Source organism: Suncus etruscus (assembly GCF_024139225.1).
Source record: "Suncus etruscus isolate mSunEtr1 chromosome X unlocalized genomic scaffold, mSunEtr1.pri.cur SUPER_X_unloc_1, whole genome shotgun sequence".
Classification (NCBI taxonomy): domain Eukaryota; kingdom Metazoa; phylum Chordata; class Mammalia; order Eulipotyphla; family Soricidae; genus Suncus; species Suncus etruscus.
This window is the reverse complement of record NW_026060304.1, coordinates 1,612,212-1,617,207: the sequence shown is the minus strand read 5'-3', so window position 1 is coordinate 1,617,207 and position 4,996 is coordinate 1,612,212.

The following is a 4,996-nucleotide window of genomic DNA, read 5'->3' as shown; positions in this document are numbered from 1 at the left end:
ATAAACACCAAGTATACTTTTAATTCCTCCTCATGTCTGAGGCCTGTCACCAGCACTCGGGCGTTTCAGAGTGTGAGTGGAATTTACCAGCCACAGTTGCCCATAGAGAGATTTGGTTCAAAGAAAAAGAGAACGGAACAGATACAAAGCAAGCAGCATCTCTCCGATGCTATATCTCTGACCCTGCGTGGTCACTATCCTAAGACGTCTTGCAAAGGCCTGACTCTTTCCATTTACATTCAGCATGACAAGGGGGCATATTCAGGGCATATGCAGGTTCAACTAACATCCAGTGAAATTACCAAGAAATATTTTAAATTCCAACTGCTATACATGGACACCTACATTTTATACTATATTTTTATTAATTAAAACGTCTTTAAAATACCTTATAACGTTGTTCATGATTGTTCTTCAGTAATACAATGGGCACATTCCTTAATATTGCCAATTTTTATTATTGGTATGCAGTGTTGCTTCAGAGTTCTCATCTGTCTGCTCTGGACAGATAATTTACTTCTTTGTATGATACATTTTTCCATTTTAGACACTGGGTTATACTCCTCTTAATGAGGGGGACTATTCATATAACTTTATTTTATTTTAGCACAGAGTTCTTGTCCAGATTGACAGATTCAATTCTCATTTGTCACTGCCCAAAAAGAAAAGAAAACACAAAACTAAAACTTATACAGACATAAATGTCAAAAAGCATAGGTTCACATAGGCTCCCCATTGTTATTAACTGAATGCTACTTAACCTCCCCTATCTATCTTTTGGGGTGTTGTTTGATTTTTGGGTCCTATCTGCTGGCACTTAGGAATTACTACTGAGGGCTGGAGAGATAGCATGAAGGTAGTGTGTTTTCCTTGCATGCAGATGAATGGTGGTTCGAATCCTGGTCCCATCCAGACACTACTTACCAAGTGTGACTATTGAGCAAAAAGGAAGAGTGAATATGAACATGGCCTAGTGGAGACACTGAGAATATATAAAATATTTAAAAGAGGGATCTTGAGCAATAGCACAAGTGGTAGAGCGTTTGCCTCGCAAGTACTAATATAGGACAGACCATGGTTTGATCGCCTGGTCCCTCAAGCCAGGAGTGATTTCTTAGTGCATAGCCAGGAATAACCTCTGAGAGTGACCTGGTGTGCCCCCCAAAATCACAACATTTAAAAAAGAAAAATATACTCATTATTGTTTTAGAGGAATCTGCTAAGATAATATCATTAAAATCATTATACTTCTAGAAACACACCTGGCAATATTCAGGGGTTTGTCCTGCTCTGCAAATAGGAATTACTCCTGCTGCCTCAGGGACACTAGGCGATGCCTGGGATTGAACCCTGACATGGCACCAGCAATGCATTAGTCCTTTCCTATGTCCCATAGCTCCTATGTTTTTGCCCTAGTTGGCAATTAAGTGGCAAATATGGGCATTCGTTTTCAGTCCTGTGGGTGTATTCCCTGCCTTCACACATGTGTTCATTGACTCCACACTGAGTCAGTTTTTTCACAGGAATAGATTTCCATTGCCTGATTCAAGACCAGAAGGAAAAATTCAACTTCTAATCCCAAGTGACTGGTGACTAGCTGGAGCGTTGCCCTTTAAGAATCCAGCAGAAAGAGTTCTACATAATGCAATCCGAAGTCTTCGTTTCTCTGTTGCCAGACCTCGAGGGTGAAGGACCATTCCGACAGTACTGGGCTCACTGCAGCCTGCTGTAGATGTCTCTCCACTGCCCATCAGGGGCGCTTTGACTTCAGGGGCTCTGGAGGGACAATTTTTAATCCGCCTTCAAAGGAAAGGTTGCTCTGAGCACCAGCAGCTGCGGGTCTCAGCCAGGTGAGCCTTTTGTTTGGGTGGTGGGCTCCCCAGAATCCTGCAGAACTGAGCCTCTCCCCGGGTGCTTGTGCCCAGCCACGGAATTTTGGGGTTCTGCAGTTAAGGTCCAGGGGCCACCTCAGTGGGGATCGGGGCCTTTGCCTGGCTCTGTGCTCAGTGCTCACAACTGGCAGGCCCAGAAGCTCGTGCAAGGCGAGTACCCCACATTCCACTATTATTACTCTTAATGCTGTCCAGACCCTGTGATTGTTTCCCCAGAAAATGTATCTTTCTTATATAAGTTGCAGGGCACATTCTGCTCTCCATCTCTCTGTGGCCTGGTGACCCCAGGCTTTTGGTGGGAGTACTTTGGGAAACTGTATTTTTTTGAGGAGGGGAAATTTTATGCAAAAGAGTTATTTTTGCAAGGGAGTGTTGAGCCAAGATCAGGGTCACATAGGTCCATCCCCAAGTGTCCAACTAGGCTCAGCTGCCACAAAGAAAACACCCTCCCCTCAGTACTACTGTCCCCTCCACCAAAGCCCTATTGATTGTAAAAGTAGATTTTAGACTAGAAACTTGAAGTGCAGACATGGGCCACATCCTGGTCCTTTATAAACTATGTAGACATTAGGATAATTTGGTGAACAACACACTGTTTGGGCGCTTTCCACATGGTCCCTCACTAGGAGTGGAGCAGGATGCCAGGTTCAGATGTGCCAGGATCAAGCAAGACCCAGAGGAAGCAGCTGGGCAGGGCTTGTGCTCATCCTTCTTACTCAGGCTGTGACATTTCCTGGAAATACTGCAAGGGGCCTTACTGCTGGTCTTCGGAAATAATCCAGGCCAGAGGCGATGGAGCCTCAAAGTGTGACGTCCTGTCCCCAGTAAGGATGTTGTAGGGGCTCTAAGAAGGACAGGGGAGAGGTAAAGGGGTATAATCCCTTCTGGACCTTTGGGGCCCAGAGACATTTTAGGAAGCAATCTGGGGATTGGATGTGGCTGCTGACGCTCCTCACAGGGGTGCTGTTCTCTGCAGATTGAGGCTACCATTGTTCTGGTTTGTTGTCTTGTGTTTGGTTTGGGGGCTTGCCATTCTGTGCTCTGGCATTCCTTTGCGTTCATTATTCTGAGTCACCAATGATGAGTCTAAGAGCTTATTGGATGCCAGATTCCAGGCTTTTACTCCTGGAATAGGGACCAGAATGTTGGTGAAGAAGGAGACCTTAAGCCCAGAATTTCTGCCAACAATAACATTTCTAACTATCTTTGGGAAAGGCACTTTGATTTATCTCTAGTTTATTTCACAATAGCCAAAGATAGTTCATATGGATATACCATCTAGAATCATACCTTCTGTATGGGGAGACTGTAGGTGTGTGGAGTTTTCAGCTTGGGGAAGCCCCCTTCCTGGGCAAGCATGCAGTAAATCGTCTCTGGTTCTATCAAAGTGATCTTTTGTAATGTGCCACTGCTTTCTCTGCCAGGACTACAACTGTTCCAAAGTTTCCTTGTATTCCCTCAAGATCCTCCCTTTCATGTCTTGTAAACTCTCCTTGGGGTCCCTAACTCTGGAATCCTGATGAATACTATTTAGCCCTATCTTAAAACACAAAACAGGGTCCTTTTCTACACATGCATTTCCCTGTGGGGGTTGATTTTAGTTTCAGTTTTTTTCTGTTTTCCTTTCTCTGCTTCTTTTGTTTTGTGTTGAAAATTGGCTATGCCCAGGGATGTTACTTGAGTCATGTCCCTGGAATTGACAAGGGTTGTTCCTCTCTGCATCTTTCCTGGCTCTGTTGCTTAGGTCCAGAACACACAGCTCAACTATTTTGTTCTTTACTTTGCAGAGTCAGCTTCCCCCCTGCAGCCACATTTCTCCTCAGTAAACCAGTTGCATTTCCAAAGCCACCTATGACTCTACACATAGGATTCAACCCTGACAACATCAACGGACACTAGCCTATGCCTGGGATTGGCTCAGAGTTGTCCCTTTCAGCACCCTTCCTGCTCAGATCCAGGACACACAGCTCGACCATTTTGTCCATTACTTTGCAGAGTCAAGTTCATCCCTGGAGCCAATTTTCACTTCAGTTCATCAGTTGCTATTCCAAAGCTGCCTAGTCTAAAGTCCTGTAGCTTGGGCTTCTACTATACAGGCATTCCAAGGGATTATGTATACATCTACACCAGGAATGACTTAACATAGGCTGCATGGATGTTGTATGGTTCTGGTTATCAAATTATTTTTACCATGAACTTGCCGTGTGCCATTACTACCAAAATATCACTCCAACCTTTTTTATATTTCTGAGTTAAACCTGGTGGCTCTCAGGGCTTATTAATCAGTGTGTGCTCAGACGTTGCTCCTGGTAGACTTGGGGGCCATGTGGAATGCTAGGAATAAACCTGGTCTGTCCTAGATACACTGTGTGCAAGGCAAATGCCCTACAACTTTGCTCTCTCTGGCCCCTCTAGACTCTTCTTTATAAGACACCTCTGGGCCTTAGTGCATGTGCCTGGCTCTTCACTCAGTGGTTTGTCCCTGAGGGACTCAGGGAGCTCAATCACTTCAAGGGGGACTGAAGGGAAATCAACCTGAGGGTCCTTAGACCAAATACAGTTCAACTATGTGCAAGGCCAGCACTGACCTATTGCTTCCCCATCCCTCATTGTGTGACCAGCCCCCTTAATTTGATTCTCATTCAACCTGGTCTCATCTGTACAATAACCAACATGTGTTTAGAGAGCCAAGAATCTGTTCTTCATCTTCTGTTATTTGTTCAATTTCATTTTGTACCCAGACTCATGCACTGGCTTCTGTTTCCTTGTGTCTAACCCCAAAGTCTTCCTTCTGGCAGGCCATTGCCGGTTGAAGCCTGAACTGATCTCCTGGTTGGAAGTTGGAACATTGGGGAGGCTACCAAGAGGTATGGTTGCAGGTGAGTTTGGAAAGAGCTATTGGCTCACGCCCTGGGTTGGATGTGGAGCACTGAGGCTCGGGGTACCATATGGGATGCTGGGATTTGAACCACCGTCATTCTGAATGCAAGGCAAATGCCCTATTTCCATGCTATCTCTTCGTCCTCATGATTGTATTAATTTCTGAGAAATTATAAAATTTTATGTTTGAAGTAGAATTGTGAAGTCAGGTTGAAAAGCTCAAA